The sequence below is a fragment of the Poromitra crassiceps genome (genome assembly GCF_964638095.1).
Source record: "Poromitra crassiceps genome assembly, contig: HAP1_SCAFFOLD_423, whole genome shotgun sequence".
In the NCBI taxonomy this organism is placed as follows: domain Eukaryota; kingdom Metazoa; phylum Chordata; class Actinopteri; order Beryciformes; family Melamphaidae; genus Poromitra; species Poromitra crassiceps.
Genome location: NW_028151984.1, coordinates 23,198 through 45,943, shown reverse-complemented (window position 1 = coordinate 45,943; position 22,746 = coordinate 23,198). Strand labels below are relative to the sequence as shown.

At 44.6% G+C, this 22,746-nt stretch overlaps 1 long non-coding RNA gene across 1 annotated transcript; it reads right to left on the bottom strand.

The window, feature by feature from the left end:
* Positions 1–21,401: 21,401 nt before the first annotated feature.
* On the bottom strand, positions 21,402–22,372 carry LOC310771200. The gene is made up of 3 exons (XR_014552395.1): positions 22,222–22,372; positions 21,895–21,997; positions 21,402–21,695 (listed from the first exon to the last, which is right to left on the bottom strand). It is a non-coding gene; the product is annotated as an uncharacterized lncRNA (long non-coding RNA).
* Between the last annotated feature and the right edge of the window lie 374 nt (positions 22,373–22,746).

Genomic DNA, 22,746 nt, shown 5'->3' with positions numbered 1-22,746 from the left:
CTGGACTACGGCATGAAGAGCAAGAACCCCATCAATAATGTCCATTTCTATTCTAAGAATGACCCTACCAAGCCCTACCAGATACGGAAAGACCAGGTCAGAACTAAAGCAATGACCACAAACATTTAAATGTCTTTTTTTGCATGAGCTATTTGTAGCTTTAAATTGTTGTTTGCTCAATTGTATTTGTATGCCTCCGCCGACGACAGCCATAGCTGGAGGGGTTATGTTTTCGGGTTGTCCGTCTGCCCGTCCGCCCGTCCATCCATCCAATCCATCCATATATCCAATTCTCGTTAATGCAATATTTCAGGAATTCCTTGAAGGAATTTCTTCAAATTTGGCTCAAACATCCACTTGGACTCAACGATGAACTTATTACAATTTGGTGGTCAAAGGTCAAGGTCACTGTGACCTCACAGAAGACGTTTTTTTATTTTAGCCATAACTCTTAGGAATTCAGATGCTAATTATGACAACATTTCACACATACAGTCTGATCAAATGAAGTGGACATTTTCTATCCAAAAGGTCAAAGGTCAACTTCACTGTGACATCATAATGTTTTGCTTACCACTGTAGTGTAGCTGAGAAAACGACCTTTTTCAGACACAAAAATCCTTCAAATTGACCAAATAATCACATTCATTATATTAATTTGGACCCCAAGATACTTGTATGAGTCCAGTCCACCCTCTTCACTTCCTGTCGGTTAGAAGACAACCAGGACAGGGGGTGTCCTGTTCCTCTGGTAGTCCACCACAAGCTCATTGGTTTTGCTCATATTGAGCTTCAGGTGATTGCAGGGCCGTAGCCAGGGTTCCGAAATAGGGGAGGTCCGGGCGCCGCCAAAAAAAAATTGAGTTTTGTTTTTCCCCTTTTTAAGCCATATTTAGAGTAATATATCATTTTAAATCAACATTAGGATTATACTGTTGTGATGTCATTATTCAGTATATTCTCTTTCATGTCACCACCTGCTCAGCTCTCCTGTCAACATAATTGTAACTAACAAACACAAACTGTTTTAGCCAAATTCATATCAAAATGACACCTACAAACACAGGTACACAACCCGCAAAGTTACTTAGACAGACTAGACACTTACTTTCTTGGTTGTTGCTAAAAAATCTGTCAGTGTGTGTCACTCACTGTCTGTCGTTCACTCGCTCACTGTCTCGCAGCTCGCTCACCTTCAATTATCTCGCCAGGCAGACAGACAGTCATCACTCACCACCATGCTGCTGCTCTCTCAGAATCAAGTTACCGCGGACGCGGCGTCAGATGACTTCCTGCCTGACCTGCCTTTCGTTTAAAAATAAAAGCGATCCCGTGTTTTTCATGCTTTTCCTGTTTTCCATGCAGATTGTTTTATTTTTTTACAATCTTCGTTCTCAGGACACTCTACAATTTTCTGTTCCCAAAGTCCGAACTGAATTGGGGAAGAAAGCTTTTAGGTTCTCTGCACCCACCGCATGGAACAGTCTGCAGTCTGATCTTAAACTTAATAGCTTAGTAACCTTAAATGGTTTTAAGGCTATGGTAAAATCTCTTGAGAACAGGCTGTCTGTATGCAAATGTTTTATTTGATCATTTTAATGTTTTTCAATTGTATGTGTTTATGTGTTTGTTTGTTGTAACTTTGTGTTGCTGCTGTTTCTTGGCCAGGTCTCTCTTGTAAAAGAGATCTTTGATCTCAATGGGACAAACCTGGTTAAATAAAGGCTAAAAAAAAAAAAAAAAAAAAAAAACTCTGAAATATTAAAAAAATCTCTGAAATATTAGGGGAGGTCCGGACCTCCCCGTCCTCATAGCTAGCTACGGCCCTGGGTGATTGTCGTATTGTGTGACGAAGCTCTCTATCAGTCCTCTGTACTCTTGTTTGGGCCTTAGAATGGACACTGTACTGTCATTCCTGTTAGGTGTCGAAATTTCTGCCAGAGTGCTTTACGGAGCAGTTGATCAGGGTCTACTACAAGAAGACTGATGGCCTGGAGGCAGCCAAGGTGTACTTTGTCAAGTGGTGCATGGACATGGATTTCTCTAAGCCTCAGGTATATGCACAAGTCAGATGCTAACATGTACTGAATAGTCAAGTTTTGCAATGTCTGACCAGGGGTGCTGTTGATAGAGGGGATTTTGTCCAATCATCCAGTCGTTCTGTTTAAAGGTCTTGTTAACTGCTGTATACGAGGGATCGGCCGATCAACATTTTGGTAAACAATTAGCTTCAAAATAATTCCGGGTGGAAACAGAGTACGCCAGAGTGAGGAGTGAAAGTCGCTGCCATGACAGTCTTATCGCATCGATACATTTTTTATATTAGAGCCACAATAAAGAAAAAAACATCACATGGATGCATAACTGGGACGTATCCTCAGTGATGTACCCTGGGGTCATAGGATGTTTCGGGTCTCGCAACATCATACACCCTCGCCCAGGTGACCCAGCCGGGGCTGGCCAAGCCCCAACTTACGTCCCAGTAGCTACCCACGGTCAGCCCTATAGGGAGGGTCGAAGGTGGTCATGTGGTCAGGGCCACTCAATCCGCTGCTCCGGAACTACTCTGCCGGGACCGGGGGAGGGAGAGGCTCTGGTACGTAGAGGGACCGGGCTCTGTGGGTTGCCACCCGGCCGGGTTCCTCCCTCGTCTCACCAGGTCTACGACCTGTGCGCTCCACCAGACTCCCCCGCTCCAAACATCTCATTCCGAGGTGATGGTACCATGCAGTACCAGTACTTGGTGGCACTGCGGTCTCCACTTGCGGCTTGAATGGCCCTCCTAAAAGGCCTCTCGTGGGTTGTTGGGCTTCTTCCTCACGGAAGACGCAGGCTGGGGAGCTAACCCATACTGCTACCCGGGTGCCGTCCCTGTTCCGGCTGTCAACTGTCTCTCCAGTAGTCACCAGTCTTTCCTGGTTGTCACGTAGTCTATTCCTATGAGTCACTGGCTAAGCCAGACTAACTAATAAAGAAAAAAACATCACATGGATGCATAACTGGGACGTATCCTCAGTGATGTACCCTGGGGTCATAGGATGTTTCGGGTCTCGCAACATCATACACCCTCGCCCAGGTGACCCAGCCGGGGCTGGCCAAGCCCCAACTTACGTCCCAGTAGCTACCCACGGTCAGCCCTATAGGGAGGGTCGAAGGTGGTCATGTGGTCAGGGCCACTCAATCCGCTGCTCCGGAACTACTCTGCCGGGACCGGGGGAGGGAGAGGCTCTGGTACGTAGAGGGACCGGGCTCTGTGGGTTGCCACCCGGCCGGGTTCCTCCCTCGTCTCACCAGGTCTACGACCTGTGCGCTGCACCAGACTCCCCCGCTCCAAACATCTCATTCCGAGGTGATGGTATCTTAGTGGACACCATGCAGTATACAATATACAGTATAAACAACTAGCCAACAGATATCAAAGCTGGTGGGCTTTATGGAAAGAGCATGAGTCGAACATGACCGTTATATCAAACTGGTTGTTCAGTGGCGTTTTATTGCCATGTATGCTCCAGTGCCTAGTGCGGGTGCATGTATTTACATAGGCAGGAGGATTTGCGCATAACACCTGGAAGTCAGGTGTTTGTTGTCGTTGTGACATCACACTGATTCTTCGTATAGGATCCTGGGCTTCAGCATCCCCCCTAAAACCTGTTGTCTCAGTTATCCTCAATTCATATGAACATTTGAAGTACCGGTATGTTATATTAAAAACTCTAATTACTTTTACTACCTGGAAAACACAGTAGGCCTATATTTAATGGTGACATCAGGCTGGACTAGTAGGTGTAAATATACATTTATAACTTAAACAAAAATCCCAATCCTCTGTTCCCCTCCCATGAAATAAAATTGTCTTTCTCTCCCTGGATCATGTTCAATTGTTTTAGACTTTTAAATGATCCCTCACTGCATTATGTCCCTAAACTAAATGATTACCATTACCCTTCAGTAATGTTAAATTGTGTTCTTCTTGCCTCTAACTCACTTCATGGTATGCAGCTCTTATTCACACTGATATGTTTGGATGATTTTTGCACTCAGGATGGAGATGTGATCGCACCTGGGCTGACCCCTTTTAAAGACAGCCGGGCCAAGAACATTGAGGATGAGAGTGTTGAAGATGACGGTGCACGCATCAGCAGGCAACAGAAGGCCAAAAAAAAACTGTTCGAGGAAGAGGCCTAAAAAGGGACAGGTTGGTTAAAGGGACAGTCTGTTACTTTAAGTGAAAATTTTTATTTTTCTACAAGTGAGTGTGTTGATGAGCACAGCAAGGATGAGAAGTACTATTTGAAGTACTGAACACTGTTTTTTACTCCAAATAGAAGACACAGGGATGCATTATTGGATATTGAGTGCCTGTGTTCAGGGTTTGAGCCCTGTCCGCATGCCAAGGATTATTTATACCTTTGTTTTATTTTGATTTTTTTTTTATCTATTTTATTTCACATTCCCTTTCCGTTGGCAGTTGTATTTGTCACATTTTAAGTTGTGTCCTCATTTATTTTATATCATGCGAGTACCACTAACCCACTATCATCTGATCATATCATTACGGGTCAACATACAGTAAGAAAAATATGAGCGTATAATGTGAATGTCAAGGAAAGCTCTGTCTTTCTACATTCTGTACCGGTATGTGTCTTCTTCAATCACACAATTTTATTATTAACCATCATAAGCATGCAGTTGTTACCAGTTAAAAGTTACTCTGGACCTACAAAAAATAAGGAGCTGCACACAATGAAAAACTAAACAAAATACTGTAAAACATCAAGATGAATGACAAATTAACTCTGGACAATCAATTATGCTGTCTAAACTGTTTTATTTCAGGGCAATGTGTTTTTACAGCATGCACACCAGCTGATATGAATCAGGTTATTGTTTTATTCAGCTAGCAGCTATATTTTGTTTTGTTTGTTTTTGCGCAACTGCCAAGCTTACAAAAGATCTGTAACTAATCAGCAGGAGGTCATATGAGCATGGTGGTGCATCAGAAAGTAACTCCATTACAATATGGGTAATGGAGTCTTAAGTTGAGCATTTAATTTGTGTTTTGGGGATTTAAAAGCATATAATGTTATTTGGTTTGTACATGTGAATTTATTTTTGGAATTTTATATTTTACAACTTATAATTAATTTACTATCGGTTGGGGATTCTTTATGGTTGCTGTGACATATGTTGTGCTTTATTTTATTCACAGTAAGTTCAACTTGCAAGTTGCCCATTGCTTTCTCCAACTTAACCATCTCTACCACTGCAGTTAAGGCATATTTTGGATGCCATTCATTCACATTGTTTTCTTCTCCCCAATGTATCATCAAATTATCATTGCTAAGCTGTTACTGTAGATCAAAAGGCTGCTTTGTTTTGTTATACTAATGAGTGTATAAAATAATTATATTTTTGAAAGACGGTAAAAGGAAACCTTAACTTATTGGGAGATCCTGTCTCTTTAAAAGGGTCTGTAAACAGATTGTGGCTGTCCATGGTTTGAAAATAAAATGGTAACACTTTATAATAACATTCAGTCATAAGTCATTTATAAGCCTTTAGTTAATGATGAACTAACCATTTACAAAACATGAATATACATTTGTAGATGATTAATAAATGTTATGTTAACATATACACATGTGTTGTAAGTCATCTAAGCCTTTTGAAGTGTTCCTCACCTGTTGTAAATGACGTGTAAATAATCTACAAAGCTTTCTGCATCCCCTAATCTAAAGTGTAAACCATTCATGACACATAAATGTGTTACATACAAGGGAGTATAGCTCTGTTTGTCAAAATTGAAGGCAATGTGGAAGTGTCCTCTTTGCCTGCAGGGGGCGACCCATTGGTTTGTGGACTTCTGTTTTGAAGCCTCAAGTATGGCCTCAGTAAACACTTTCCTAATGTGTTTATGGTCTCAATCACTAGTTTCAGACTATGTTGTACTGTAGTTGCAGACTCTGTTTTGGGGCGTGATTGACAGGTCACTTGTCCACTGATCACACAGCTCGCCGATCACGGACCAATAGCAGGCCATGCTCTGTGGGAAACCCCTGGACTTGTGTCGAGATCCAAGATGGCAATGGCCAAAATGCCATACGTGAGGCATCAAAAAACAGAAGTCCACAGACCAATGGGTCACCCCCTGCAGGCCATTTGAAAGAATGCCGGTTTAAGTGCACTTCCGCATTGGCTTCAATTTTGAGAGAGCTACCCCCTTGTATGTAACACATTTATGTGTGATGAATGGTTTACACCAGTGGTTCTCAAAAACGCGGACCCCCAGGGGTCCGTGGCACTTTGCCAGGGGGTCCGCGAAAAGTTTTCAAGTAAAATCTTTTTTTTTTTTTTTTTTTATTAAAAAGAAAATGCTACATCTTACTTATTCCTTCTCAAACTACTTCCTACATGGTGCTAGTCTATCAAAATATCTTGGCTGTCATTGATTGTGTTGCATAGTGGTTTTCTGGACTGTTGACAAATTGTGATATTGTAAGTCGCTTTGGACAAAACAAAAGCGTCTGCTAAATGACATTATTAGTAATGTAATAAAAAAAAAAAAAAATCTTCATAGTTCAACGAAAATAGTTTATGCTTTAAATCTAAAATGGTTCATGGATTACATTCTAATAACAAACCTATCAAATTAAAAGTCAAGCACGTTACTGTGGAAACAATTAAGCTTAGCCCAAAATCACAAATCAGAATGAGGGGGTCCCCGGTATATTTTCTATCTTGTAAGGGGTCCTTGGCTGAAAAACATTTGAGAACCTCTGCTCTAGGCCATCCATTGTGGTCTGTGGCGTGCAGCCAGGGTCAGGGAAACAGCCTGCGATGTTTCCAAAAGTTTATGGTGAAGAGAGGATTCCCATGTGCACAGCCAGTAGAAAGATCAGGTGCTGGTCGGTTGCAGGATAAACATGAAATGAAAAATTAATGGAACCACCGCAACACTGAAAATTACTTACTGATATTTATTTGTGAACAACGCGTTTCGCGTGCAGCTTCATCAGGTTCACAGAGAATGCCATTGGCACCCACAGGTGAGTTAAATACATTAGACACGGTCACATGACCAATTATCACAGTCGTCTTTTTTAAAGATACAAGTTACAAAACAAGTTTTTCAAAATAATGACATGTAAAAGAAATGAATCACTGTGCCCTACCGTGACAGCTCCTGCCTACCTATCTGTGTTGACTATTCGTGTGTGTGTGTGTGTGTGTGTTCGTGCGTGCGTGCGTGCGTGTGTGTGTGTGTGTGTGTGGGTGCGTGCGTGTGTGCACATGCATACTGTAGGAGGGGACTTTGTGGTGATCTCAGATCTCAGAGGGTTAGCTCTCCACAAATTCAGCCTCCACTAAAGTCAAAAATGTCTTCATCTGCAGTCCCTGGTGGTGTCACTGAGAACAACAACAAATGGAAAGAGCCAGGCAATAGAACAGAACTCTCCACTACTGTGACCACACTGCTGGTCTATAAGACCACAGCGTGTTACTGCGTCATCCCTTCTGACCAAATGGAGCATTCCACCTCTGTGACAGTACACAGAAACGCTGGAGCAAAAGGAGGCATTAGGAAAGCTATAGGGGGATCTATGACATTTCAGAGAGTTGAAGTTCCTGACTGAATCAGTCTGTTTTCGTATTGAATCAGCAATAAGACTTAACTGTTGCTCATGTGGAGAAGAGTGGGGGATTATTGTTCTTTGTCTCATTCCTTCCTATTCATTCCCGGGCTCACGTGCAATCTTTCCTGCTGAGGATCTCCTTTTTAATGACGGTTCTTCATTTTAAATTCAATTGTTTTATGAATCACATTTCTTTTAAATGTCTGTTTAAAAATCACAATCCAAAGAATATTTGTTCTTTTCTCTTTTTTTCTTGAACTTTGTGACAATGATTTTGTTTGAGCTTCATTTAATTCTGTAATGATTCTTTCTCATTTGGATCTGTAATTATCCCACTTGACACTGTTGTCGTCAAGTCAAACTGGAACGTGGAAAGGCTTTGTCTTGTGAGCTTTCAAATGGACAAATCATCGCTACGGTGCAGCTATAAGAGGACCGGATGACATCTCATCTACTGTATTTCCAGGTCCTCTAGTGACTTGATGTTAAGCCTAAAGCTCCCAGTGGAGATATTGTAGGAGAGCTGTCTAAAAAACATTCAAGACAATGCTGGACTTCTGGACGATGACTGTATTTCAAGTTGGATGGTGGTTATGGTTCGGTCCATTTCATTGGTTCTTCCATCTGAAAGCACTTATTAGTGCGTCTGACAGTCTGTGTGGATGTGTGAAATTTTCCTTGTTTTTGAGCAAGTGAATTACTGCCCCCTGGAGGCTCATAGTAGTCACTGCGCCTCAGCGGTCCATCACCGTGACGATCATGTGTGCTGTGATTGGATGCACAGGAAACATTTTGTTCTACCTCATTGTGTATTCACCTGCCACACAGACACCTGTCTGCAATCCCATTCAGTCAGAGGCGGGGCAAATGTCCCCATTGGTTCTGAAGGTGGAGAACTTGATCAGTCTGGAATAAGCAGTGGTTCTGAAGGTGGAGAACTTGATCAGTCTGGAATAAGCAGTGGTTCTGAAGGTGGAGAACTTGATCAGTCTGGAATAAGCAGTTTCACACACTGCAGCTGTAAGGACACTGTACAATCTGTGCATGTTCATGTGAGGAGTTGTGACTGAAGGTCTTGGCCTCGCATTTCAGTTGAACCACGCCGACGCCATGCACAACATTTAGCTGCAAAGTAACACGGCTGATCTGTCTTCAGGTTTTGTGTTTCTCTCTCAGATGTGAACATCAAACAGTGGAATGACCTGATTATTTACAATTCCCTCAAATGTCCTACTTTTGTATGTAGTGATTCTTGAAGTGCAATTCTTAATACCCTCATGTGCATGGAGTTGAGTTTGGATCTCTTCTGCTGTTAAATGTCTGTATCTGTGCACAACGCTAGCTAACCCTTCTGTAGTGTGCCCTCCTCCCCAGGCTGCCTGTATCTGTGCACAACGCTAGCTAACCCTTCTGTAGTGTGCCCTCCTCCCCAGGCTGCCTGTATCTGTGCACAACGCTAGCTAACCCTTCTGTAGTGCGCCCTCCCCAGGCTGCCTGTATCTGTGCACAACGCTAGCTAACCCTTCTTAGTCCATGGGCCAGACCAGATATCGGTACCATCTGGGTGGGCAAAACTTTACCTATACTAAATTGTTTATAGGGTCAATATAAGTAAATTAATATATGATAGCCTTTCCACAGGAGTAGCTTTTCATATTTATTGGACATTTTCTTATTTTCCCCTATTTAGTCCATGGGCCAAACACAAAAATTGCACATATCGGTACCACTCAAGTGGACAAATTCTAATCATGATTTTTGAACAGGTATATATGCATAGATGATATTTTAGTATGATAGCCTTTGCAGAATGGCAGCTTTGTCACAGTTATCGGGTCATGAAGTTAGCCAGCCCTTACAATAAATTTGATTCTAGGTGCTGATGCATAACCTATTTTAGGCTCAGGACCTTTACCCATGTTCTATGAGAACATGTTTGACTACATTTGAAAGGGTAGCTTCTTAGCTTTCATTTGAGCTCAGTTATGAGTCTGTCTGACAAATAAAGAGGTCACATGGGCTCTTCAAAGTGTCAGTGACATTCATTTTTCCACAGTTTTCGCCTAGATTATAGTCTTTATTTCAGCACTGTGGCATCTAGGAACATCACAGACACAAACAACAAACACTGGAATACTCATATAGGACTATAAGGATTCAGAAAAGGTATAATGTACCCATACTATCCCATCGTGAGGGGTGAATTTGGCCCTTTGAATTTGGTAGAAGAATGCCTTCTCGAGGGAAATGGGCCAGTACCCAAAATGTAAGATATCGGTACCATCCGGGTGGACAAATTCTACTTGTGATTTTTTTTAATTCCTATTCATCCCTAGATTATCTTTTTATATGATATACCTTGATGACCATGGTAGCTTATTAGTGCTTAACCACCCCTCTTAAATTATGGACTTATGGGAATTATGGGAAATCATCTTTCTTATATCATCTCCCTGGGGTGTCTGGACTACTGACTGTTAATATGACATGTCTAGATATAGGCATGCTATCCTATGATACTATACATACTACTTACCGTAAATTCCGGACTATAAAGCCGCGGCTTTTTTCCCGTTTTTTGGCCTTTTTTGGCCCCTGCGGCTTATATAACGGTGCGGCTTATCTATGGATTTTTTCCCAAAAAAAAAAAAAATCTCTCTTTTTTAGCACTCTTTCTAACTATAAATCCACTTCTGTTTTAATTTCCTCTCTTGCCCTCTTTTAACAACATAACATAACATAACACAACACAGGTAAGCAGAAAGAAAAAGACGAAGCAATCATCGCCATGAATGAGGAAATGACTCACCTGCTGGAGGCTGGAGATACACGGCTTGGGCTAAACTTTTACTCCGTGAAACACTATCGATTAAGTCCGACATCGCTCAGAGGTTTGAGCAGCTTGAAAACAAGTTTGAAAACGTGCAGAAGTCCATCCACTCACTCACTAAAGAAAATAATGCAACCGTGAAGAGTTTAATGCGGAAAAGCGCATCAGCGCACTGGAGGACAAAAACAACACAGTGAGTCCGAAAGTGGATAAAATGCAAAAACATCGAAACGCTGCACACGCAGGTTGATGACTTAATCAGCAGGAGTAAAAGAAATAACATTCGCCTGATCAATGTAAAAGAGGGAGCTGAGATTGGTGACATGGACGCTTTCGTGGCAAAATCCTGTGTTACATCCTGGACCTGAAGGAAGGCGAGAAACCACCAGAGGTGGACAGGGCACACCGGGCGCCTCGGCCACGTCCAGACCCCGGCCTGCCACCGAGGGCCATCTTCATCTGCCTACTCCGCTGGCCCGACCGTCAACTCATCCTCCAGGCTGCGGGGAAGAAGCCCCTCACCTGGGAGGGTACGCGCTTTTTCGTCCGGCAGGACCTCTCCGCGTTGGTGCAACAGAAACGCGCAACATACAACAGCATCATCGAAAAGGTTAAAGTCAATGGATATCGCTTTGGCGTACTGTACCCAGCGAGACTCGTCATAACCATTGATGGACAGCGGCGGAACAAGAGCTCAAAGTGAAACTGCCGAATATCTTTTGAGTTGGACTGGTCAATAGTACTGTGAGTAACTAAAATAAAAAAATAAAAAACGGAATTCTCTCTTCTTTAGCACTCTTTCTAACTATAAATCCACTTCTGTTTTAATTTCCTCTCTTGCCCTCTTTTCACCACACCGCGGACACTGTGTGCACTGTAAAAAAAACAAAAAATACCATTAAAACACCCGCGGCTTATAGTCCGGTGCGGCTTATATAAGAAAAAAATAGTCACCTTTGAAGGTGCGGCTTATAGACCGGTGCGCCTTATAGTCCGGAATTTACGGTAATTGTCTACTAAATTGGCACATTTCTCAGTCAAAAAGAGAGTAAATTGGCACGCTTTTCCAATGTTTCCAGTCTTTCAACACAATATTAGGACAATCTACCCTTCCTGAGACCATGTCATCCACGAGGGCAACACCATCATCGTCATTCACATCTGAGTCTGTCAGCTGTGCAGCAAGCTCTTCTTCACTGTGTTGGTTGGCACATGTTTGTAGTTTGCACAGGTTTGCACATTTCAGACCATTATTGAGACATGTGCTGGTTTGCACGACCTCACACACTTGCAGGAGAGCAACTGCAAGACGGCACCTGGTGCTGGGGAACCGTGCATCCACTGGATTTCAAGCTGCCCCTCATCATCTGTGGTCCACCTATGGTCCTTAAAGTACAGTCCATTGTTGATACATGGAAAACTCCTTTATGAATCCACTCAGCCAGATCAATATGAGTTTGTCAGCTTGTCAACTGCAACTGTTGCCCCGCCAGATATAGCCAACCTGCATGATTCCAGCCACAACATCCAGCAGTGGAGGAAACTGCTCTACAGCACTGCCAGCAACGCCAGTCTGATCAAATTCTTGTTTGAGGAATGGAAAGGACCCAAACACAGATCGAAACTACAAGACAAGGCCTTGTATGTTACCTGTGAAGTAGTCTGCTTCAAAATCAACAAGAACCAATGGGAGGAGGTAACACAGCTCAAATCCTCTCAGGAAGAAGCTGACACCTGCATGCTAATGCATGCTCTCCATGTACTGTAGCAGAGTCTGGCTTCAAGGCAGTGATCATCATGGCAGACACAGATGTCCTGCTACTGACTCTGGGTTGGAGCAAGGACATCCCATGCCCAATGTACCAAAAATGTGGAACACAGAACAAGACAATGTTCCTGGACATCACCAAACTATGCAAATCACGCAGGGATAGTATTGCTGGCGCCTTGATTGGCATGCACACGTTCACTGGCTGCAACACTGTCAGCGCATTTGAAGGACACGGAAAAGTGGGAACCCTGAACAGACAGGACATATCAAGAAGCCTTCCTTGAGCTCGGCCGTGCTTGGGATGTATCTAATGAGCTCTTCAAGAAGCTGCTGGAAATCATGTGCCACATGTATATGTACTCTCTACACACATTACAGATGTCAACCTCCTCCGATACCAACTTTTCTGCACCAGACGTGGGGAGGTCAAGTCCAGCCAGCTTCCACCATTTGAGGATTGGCTATTAATGCATTCCATTCATGCAAACGATCAGACTGCAATCTGTAGACGGTCTCTTCAAACCCAGGCCCAGCCATCTGTACCAAGCCCCAAGGACCATGGGTGGACCACAAATGATGAGGGGCAGCTTGAAATCCAGTGGATGTGCGGTTCCCCAGCACCAGACCATTAATTTTTGCAGTTGCTCTCCTGCAAGTGTGTGAGGTTGTGCAAACCACCAGAGTGCACAGGTCTCAATAATGGTCTGAAGTGCACAAACCTGTGCAAACTACAAAAATGTGCCAACCAGCACACTCAGATGAATGACGATGATGGTGTTGCCCTTGTGGGTGGCATGGTGTCTCAGGGAGGGTAGATTGTCCTAATATTGTCCTGAAAGACTGGAAACATTTTGCATGTAGCTGTTCATATAATGTAACACAAATAAAACTATTTTTGACTGAGAAACGTGTCAATTTACTCTGTTTTTGACTGAGAAATGTGTCAATTTAGTAGACAAGCATAGTATATATATCTAGTATAGTATAGGATAGTATAGTATGTACAATATCATAGGATAGTTTGCCTATATCTATGTTATATTAACAGTAGTCCAGACACACCCTAGGCAACAGATAATGAAAGAAAGATGATTTCCAGGGAGGGCACTTTCCTGGTTTTGAACGACAGCAGTCCATAATTTAAGAGGGGATAAGCACTAATAAGCTACCAGGCATCAAGGTCTATCATATAAAAACATAATCTAGGGATGTATATGAATTTAAAAAATCACAAGTACGTTAAATTTAGGGCTCTGGCTCATTTCCCTTGAGAAGTCATTCTTCTACCTTAAGGGCCAAATTCACCCCTCACGATGGGAGAGTATGGGGACATTATACCTTTTCTGAATCCTTATAGTCCTATGAGTATTCCAGTGTTTGTTGATTGTGTCTGTGATGTTCCTAGTTGCCACAGTGCTGAAATAAAACTATAGTTTAGGCGAAAATTGTGGAAAAATGAATGTCACTGACACTTTGAAGAGCCCATGTGACCTCTTTATTTGTCAGACAGACTCACAACTGAGCTCAAATGAAAGCTAAGAAGCTACCCTTTAAAATGTTGTCAAACATGTTCTCATAGAACATGAGTAAAGGTCCTGAAAATCTGCATAGATAGGGTATGCATCAGCGCCTAGAATCCAATTTATTGTAAGGGCTGGCTAACTTCATGAGCTGATAACTATGACAAAGCTACTATTCTGCAAAGGCTATCATACTAAAATATCATCTATGGATATATACCTGTTCAAAAATCATGATTAGAATTTGCCCACTTGAGTGGTACCGATATGTGAAATTTTGGGGTTTGGCCCATGGACTATCTGTAGTGTGCCCTCCTCCCCAGGCTGTCTGTATCTGTGCACAATGCTAGCTAACCTTCTGTAGTGCGCCCTCTCCAGGCTGCCTGTATCTGTGCACAACGCTAGCTAACCCTTCTGTAGTGTGCCCTCCCCAGGCTGTCTGTATCTGTGCACAACGCTAGCTAACCCTTCTGTAGTGCGCCCTCCCCAGGCTGTCTGTATCTGTGCACAACGCTAGCTAACCCTTCTGTAGTGCGCCCTCTCCAGGCTGTCTGTATCTGTGCACAATGCTAGCTAACCTTCTGTAGTGTGCCCTCCCCAGGCTGCCTGTATCTGTGCACAACGCTAGCTAACCTTCTGTAGTGCGCCCTCTCCAGGCTGCCTGTATCTGTGCACAACGCTAGCTAACCTTCTGTAGTGCGCCCTCTCCAGGCTGCCTGTATCTGTGCACAATGCTAGCTAACCCTTCTGTAGTGTGTATCTGTGCACAACGCTAGCTAAACCTTCTATAGTGCGCCCTCCCCAGGCTGCCTGTATCTGTGCACAACGCTAGCTAACCTTCTGTAGTGCGCCCTCTCCAGGCTGCCTGTATCTGTGCACAACGCTAGCTAACCTTCTGTAGTGCGCCCTCTCCAGGCTGCCTGTATCTGTGCACAACGCTAGCTAACCTTCTGTAGTGCGCCCTCCCCAGGCTGTCTGTATCTGTGCACAACGCTAGCTAAACCTTCTATAGTGCGCCCTCCCCAGGCTGCCTGTATCTGTGCACAATGCTAGCTAACCTTCTGTAGTGCGCCCTCTCCAGGCTGCCTGTATCTGTGCACAACGCTAGCTAACCTTCTGTAGTGTGCCCTCCCCAGGCTGTCTGTATCTGTGCACAATGCTAGCTAACCCTTCTATAGTGCGCCCTCCCCAGGCTGTCTGTATCTGTGCACAACGCTAGCTAAACCTTCTGTAGTGCGCCCTCCCCAGGCTGCCTGTATCTGTGCACAACGCTAGCTAAACCTTCTATAGTGCGCCCTCCCCAGGCTGTCTGTATCTGTGCACAACGCTAGCTAACCTTCTGTAGTGCGCCCTCCCCAGGCTGCCTGCATCTGTGCACAACGCTAGCTAAACCTTCTATAGTGCGCCCTCCCCAGGCTGTCGGTATCTGTGCACAACGCTAGCTAACCTTCTGTAGTGTGCCCTCCCCAGGCTGTCTGTATCTGTGCACAACGCTAGCTAACCTTCTGTAGTGCGCCCTCCCCAGGCTGCCTGTATCTGTGCACAACGCTAGCTAACCCTTCTGTAGTGCGCCCTCCCCAGGCTGTCTGTATCTGTGCACAACGCTAGCTAACCTTCTGTAGTGCGCCCTCCCCAGGCTGTCTGTATCTGTGCACAACGCTAGCTAACCTTCTGTAGTGCGCCCTCCCCAGGCTGCCTGTATCTGTGCACAACGCTAGCTAACCTTCTGTAGTGCGCCCTCTCCAGGCTGCCTGTATCTGTGCACAACGCTAGCTAACCTTCTGTAGTGCGCCCTCTCCAGGCTGCCTGTATCTGTGCACAACGCTAGCTAACCTTCTGTAGTGCGCCCTCCCCAGGCTGTCTGTATCTGTGCACAACGCTAGCTAAACCTTCTATAGTGCGCCCTCCCCAGGCTGCCTGTATCTGTGCACAATGCTAGCTAACCTTCTGTAGTGCGCCCTCTCCAGGCTGCCTGTATCTGTGCACAACGCTAGCTAACCTTCTGTAGTGTGCCCTCCCCAGGCTGTCTGTATCTGTGCACAATGCTAGCTAACCCTTCTATAGTGCGCCCTCCCCAGGCTGTCTGTATCTGTGCACAACGCTAGCTAAACCTTCTGTAGTGCGCCCTCCCCAGGCTGCCTGTATCTGTGCACAACGCTAGCTAAACCTTCTATAGTGCGCCCTCCCCAGGCTGTCTGTATCTGTGCACAACGCTAGCTAACCTTCTGTAGTGCGCCCTCCCCAGGCTGCCTGCATCTGTGCACAACGCTAGCTAAACCTTCTATAGTGCGCCCTCCCCAGGCTGTCGGTATCTGTGCACAACGCTAGCTAACCTTCTGTAGTGTGCCCTCCCCAGGCTGTCTGTATCTGTGCACAACGCTAGCTAACCTTCTGTAGTGCGCCCTCCCCAGGCTGCCTGTATCTGTGCACAACGCTAGCTAACCCTTCTGTAGTGCGCCCTCCCCAGGCTGCCTGTATCTGTGCACAACGCTAGCTAACCTTCTGTAGTGTGCCCTCCCCAGGCTGTCTGTATCTGTGCACAACGCTAGCTAACCTTCTGTAGTGCGCCCTCCCCAGGCTGCCTGTATCTGTGCACGCTAGCTAACCCTTCTGTAGTGCGCCCTCCCCAGGCTGCCGGTATCTGTGCACAACGCTAGCTAACCCTTCTGTAGTGCGCCCTCCCCAGGCTGCCTGTATCTGTGCACAACGCTAGCTAACCCTTCTGTAGTGCGCCCTCCCCAGGCTGCCTGTATCTGTGCACAACGCTAGCTAACCCTTCTGTAGTGCGCCCTCCCCAGGCTGCCTGTATCTGTGCACAATGCTAGCTAACCCTTCTGTAGTGCGCCCTCCCCAGGCTGCCTGTATCTGTGCACAACGCTAGCTAACCTTCTGTAGTGTGCCCTCCCCAGGCTGCCTGTATCTGTGCACAATGCTAGCTAACCCTTCTGTAGTGTGCCCTCCCCAGGCTGCCTGTATCTGTGCACAACGCTAGCTAACCCTTCTGTAGTGCGCCCTCCCCAGGCTGTCTGTATCTGTGCACAACGCTAGCTAAACCTTCTATAGTGCGCCCTCCCCAGGCTGTCTGTATCTGTGCACAACGCTAGCTAAACCTTCTGTAGTGTGCCCTCCCCAGGCTGTCTGTATCTGTGCACAACGCTAGCTAACCTTCTGTAGTGCGCCCTCTCCAGGCTGCCTGTATCTGTGCACAACGCTAGCTAACCCTTCTGTAGTGCGCCCTCCCCAGGCTGCCTGTATCTGTGCACAACGCTAGCTAACCTTCTGTAGTGTGCCCTCCCCAGGCTGTCTGTATCTGTGCACAACGCTAGCTAACCTTCTGTAGTGCGCCCTCCCCAGGCTGCCTGTATCTGTGCACGCTAGCTAACCCTTCTGTAGTGCGCCCTCCCCAGGCTGCCTGTATCTGTGCACAACGCTAGCTAACCCTTCTGTAGTGCGCCCTCCCCAGGCTGCCTGTATCTGTGCACAACGCTAGCTAACCCTTCTGTAGTGCGCCCTCCCCAGGCTGCCTGTATCTGTGCACAACGCTAGCTAACCCTTCTGTAGTGCGCCCTCCCCAGGCTGCCTGTATCTGTGCACAATGCTAGCTAACCCTTCTGTAGTGCGCCCTCCCCAGGCTGCCTGTATCTGTGCACAACGCTAGCTAACCTTCTGTAGTGTGCCCTCCCCAGGCTGCCTGTATCTGTGCACAATGCTAGCTAACCCTTCTGTAGTGCGCCCTCCCCAGGCTGCCTGTATCTGTGCACAACGCTAGCTAACCCTTCTGTAGTGCGCCCTCCCCAGGCTGCCTGTATCTGTGCACAACGCTAGCTAACCCTTCTGTAGTGCCCCCTCCCCAGGCTGAGTGAACTGGACATGCCGTGCTTGTCTGCATGTTTAGCACCCTGCGAAGCACTGCTGTTTCAGATGACCTTCCCCGCCCCCCCAACATGAAACAGCCAGCAAGCCAAACCCAGTCTTGTTGTCTTTGCCAGTTGTGCCAATACACATCCTGTACTTATGAAAAGCTTTTCTTTTTGCATGCGTGTCTTAAGTTCAGATTATTATTTTTTTTGCCTATTTTTCTCTTTACTAGTCTTATTTCAAATCAAAGCTAAGGGACAGAAAAGGGATTCATGGCTAAATGTGCCCTTTTTTTCTTTTTGTATGTAATTCCTTTCATGAGGCAACTTCATAGGGTTGTACGATATACTTTCACCAATCATTACCGAGCTTTCCCGTTCACGTGTAAAAACATTCAGAGTATATTCTGCTTGTGTGTAGGCGTCAGGTGATGTTAGCTCATGTGCTTGTATAAAATGAGGGTGAATGGTGACGTTTAATGTATATAAAAGTCTGTTCAATCTGCAGTGAAACGCCCTCAAACGCACTCATGCACCATATTGGAATCCATTACAACTGCTGCTCCTAGTCCTCCTGAGTGAGTCCTGTCTGTGTGCGCTTCAACATTACGGCCTAAAAAGCCTTGTTGGTTCTGTGGCCTCACTGTCACACGCCCCTCCTCTGTGTGACTGACGGTAAGCAGCCATGCTATAGTTCACACTCACCCCCGGTCCATCTCGTAACACCCGGTCGGTCTCGTAACACCCGGTCCGTCTCGTAACCGTCATCCCTATGCTGTTTGGCTCACAATGAACCGTGTTCCCAGTCTGCTGTATTTTGCTGTGAGTTGAGTGGCGCCTTTTGCTGTTCAAACTGGTGACGTCACGTGTCCGAGTCATTAGAACCAGGGGGGTTCCTCCGTATATAACCCCCCCCCACTAAAAACATGCAGAAGATCAGATCGTCATCGTCATCCGACCAGTGACGACAACATCCGAAGTCGGTCCCCGGGCGCTGTACGAGAAAAGCGACCACTGCTCCTGGCCTGCCCCAGGAGGAAAGGACAAAGCCAGGATGGGTTAAATGCAGAGGACAAATTTCAACGGCCACCGTCAGCATGTGTGTGTTGTGGCCCTCCGTGCATGTGTTGTAGTGTGTTGTGTGACAATAAAGACGGGCTGCCGTCTGAAAATCGTTTTTTTTTTTATGAGTGCCTGGCCGTGACCAAGGCTACCAGCGCCATGTTGGTACTGTGTGTTGACTTGGTGTAATGGATAGACAAATATCCCTCAGTGTGTCTTGTGTTAACATTGCATGTGATCAGGGCGGAAATGAACACTAGCCAGCAGCCAAATGCTGGTAGGTTTTGACTGTGGCTGGTAAAGTTTGTCTATCGGCCATTTAGGCAGGTTAACCAACCAACCATGCTCTTCCATTCTATTCTAAATATTTAAAAAAGGATTATATTGGCTGGTGAATTTTGGAATCGATCAGCCATGGACAAAAAGAAAAAACTATGAATGCCCTGCATGTGATAAGTGTGGGCTTTGTTTTCATACAGTATAATGCACTTTAATCCAATCTTTATCCACCTCTCTCCTCAAGTTAGTCATTGAAAAAATATATATATCGAGATGTGCAAATGTGTAATACAGGGTTTTAGTCTCTTGAAAGTAGTACTTCTATGCGATGTCACATCCAACACAGTGCTTTTTTCTTTGAAAACAAAGGCCGGCTGGTCAGGAAGGTCTCAGGAGTTTAATGTCTGTCAAAAAGCCACATGTTAAATATGGCAGCACCAACATTTCTGTTTTTGAGGTCAGAATTGATTCTATGCAACACTTGTTTGTGTTCCTTTTTCTTTTCTTTTTCTTGTTGTTTTTGTTTTTGTTTGGGCTTTTCATTGAACCTCGTTGGGCGGGAGGGGGTCAGATGGATTGAAGCTGTTTTTTTTAAGGTGCAAGTCCTCAACAGCATCCCATGTGATTCTGTTTGTCCACCCTGTTGTGGTGCTGCAGAGAGAAGGACCTCTCTCATGTGGGTAGTCCGCCACACGAGGACGATATCCCTGTCCGTATTGGTCATCAGACTGCCCCTGACCGTGAGGAAGCCAGACCTGGACTCATGGTGCATGTCGAGCCCTTCTGTCTATCTGCTGCTCTGTGGCTCAAAGAGGTCGATGTGTATGAAATATAGAGCGATTATCAATGATGAATCGAATCTGGAGGCTGCGAAAGATGTGACAACACTGTACTGTTGATGTTGTATAAATGGAGAGAAAGACTTATTTTAAATCTTGTAAATAACAAATGTACAAAAGAATGAAAGCAAGACAAATATAAAAAAAAACAACTTGACCATCTAGAGAGAAAGTAATCTGTATATTGTTGAATAAATATTGTGCCGTAAGGGACATGAGTGTTTGCCTGTCTTCTGTGTTATTTGTACAAATATGATGCTGTCAGTCATTCTTCACTGCAGGACTAGATGTTCACTATCCAATATATCCAGACAAATATCTCAGAAGTTTCTTTACCATCATCGCCATATATTGATGATTGTGCATTTCAATTTCACAATGCACAACAAAAAAACTGTTTTGCTAAAATTGGACAGAAAAATTTTCTGCTATACAATTTCAAAATGATGCCTAATAAAATGTGTAACCAAGTAGTAATAGTATCAAAGAATCAAATAACTCGTACCATCATATTACTAGTTATAGTTAAAATATTTAATGTAATTTTGTTACATTATTGAGCAACTTTAACAGTGTTTTTACAGTTTTACAAGTCAGAATTTTGACTGAACTCAGACACACTTTTCACATGGCCCTAATCCTCCAAACATTTTCAAATGTACATTTAGAGGGATAGATATTTTATTTAAATGTGATTACATTATCCTTCACTTATTACATTTCTTTAACCAAAACAATCAGATGTAGCCTAATTGAATATACCAGAATGAGTTATTAATTGCAGCAAGGCATACAATCAGCACTGATGAGGATAACTGCAGGATAAAATGTTCTGACATCTAGTGGTAAAAATGTAAAACAAGTCACTGTTCAGTTGGTGTACCTGAACTTTGCACTTACAATCAAGTTCCTTAAAGAGTATTAGGATAAAGTGTGCGTTGTGTCAGTGATCCTTCTGAGTGTGTGGGAGAAAGCAGTGTTTTCTTGCTGGCCGGCCTGGCCATAGGCATATCAAACTAAGCAGCTGCTCAGGTCAGGGACCCTCTTGCTTAGCGCTTGAAATATGTGAATGGTAATCAATACATAAATGCAATATTGTGTTGTACAGGCTGGCTAGCTAATACTAGTTAGTTACTAGCTAATACTAGTTAGCTGAACATGGCCTTACTGTGGCTATTAGAATGAATCTGAAAACATTTTAGAATCACCACAGTATGCATACTATAGGAATATTGATATTCTCATCATAAACTCAATACTATAGGCACACTAGAAGACATTTTAGGAATATTATAGGCCTAGTGGTTTTTCCTCAGTGTATTTGTAGTAGCCTACTTAAACTTTAAGTTAGTACTGGAGAGCTTTGTGTCCAAAGTCTGGTTACCTAGCATTTCAGTACCTACTTTAAGATTAAGAAAATAAATGACCTTCAGTTTGTTAATTTAAACCATTCTTGGGGGTAAAATAATTGCACTTTTGCAATCATGTTTCTGTTTCTATTTCTATGACCAGTAGATGGCAGTATTGGGCAGGACAGAAGCCAGAAACAACAACAAATACAAATCCAAACTTATTTAGGTATAAAAGAAATTAAATAAGAACTGACAGACACAGATAGAGACTACACAAAGACATGTAAATGCAATGTGCAGAAGCAAAAAAAACTGGAGAACACATTTGAGAACATTATAACATGAGAACAACCATACAGGCCCCTAAGAACTGACACAACAACAATAATAATAATTGGCAATTCGGCCAGGCAGCAGGGGGCAGGTCTGGCCTGGTCTCCTTTGGTTTCTTCTTCTTACTTTCCTTGTATATTGGTGACCTCAGGAAGTCGGTGTATATTGGTGACCTCAGGAAGTCGGTGTCTGTGAACCTATCTCCACGCCTCAGCTTACTGTTACAAAAAAAGAAAAGAAAAAATCCATGAATGCATCATCATTGGTGGTACACACAAAAAACAGCACGACTCTGTTGGTTACATTGGGGATTTTCACACTGCATGCTCTTAGCCCACAGACATTTGTTAACCCAGGGTGACCTAAGCCCAGGGCTATGCCATTCACACTGCACTTCTAGTTAAGTGAGGTCCTCACCTGCTGATGGTCGGTTCCTTGTAACTGATTTGAGCACATGTCCTTTGCCTTCCATCAACTGGGGTTGTAATGGTGCTGGTCAGTGATACCAAGACTCTTCCTGCTACAACACACAACACAAAAGAATAAACAGTAAATGCCTTTTAGAATTAAGCACTAACAACAATTAAACAGACAAAATAACACACTCGTACACAAATATGTGATCCCCCCCCCCCCCCCCCCAAAAAAATATCACTACATATCAAATATCTGCAAATAAACTCTAAAATGCATCCATATCAACACTCAACCATGTAGAAAGAGAAGGAATATAGGACACCACACCTGGAGAGGTTTGAGCTGTGATTGCAGCAGCAGGCTCCTCCAACACTGCTGCCCTGCCAGAGGTCACTCTCTTGGGACTAGATGACAGTTCAGTGTCGGCGGTGGCAAAATCCCATGGCGGCATCTCGTCCATTATTCCCAGGTCGCTCATCTTCTGATGAACTGCCTCACCACTTTTGTCGACTGTTGGACTACAGGCCAATGACACATTAGATGTCGTCAAATTGTTTGCAATGTTGTCCTGAGGAGAACATACATTGTCCCGAGGCCTAAATCCTTGTGTGCAATGACTATGTTTCTTTTTCTTGGCATTCAAACAGTCTACAAACTCCTCCCTCTGTGTGGTGTTCCTTTCCTCTGGAATGTCTCCTTGCTCCTGAGTGGCCACCCAAAGAGGCTTAGAGGAGCTCGCCATTTCCGCAAGAAAGACTCCATCGCTGTGCCTTCCGTCAGGGCAACTGTGTGGATTTGGTTCAGAATGCTGCCTCACAACATTTGCATCAATAACTGCTGGTGATTCTTGAC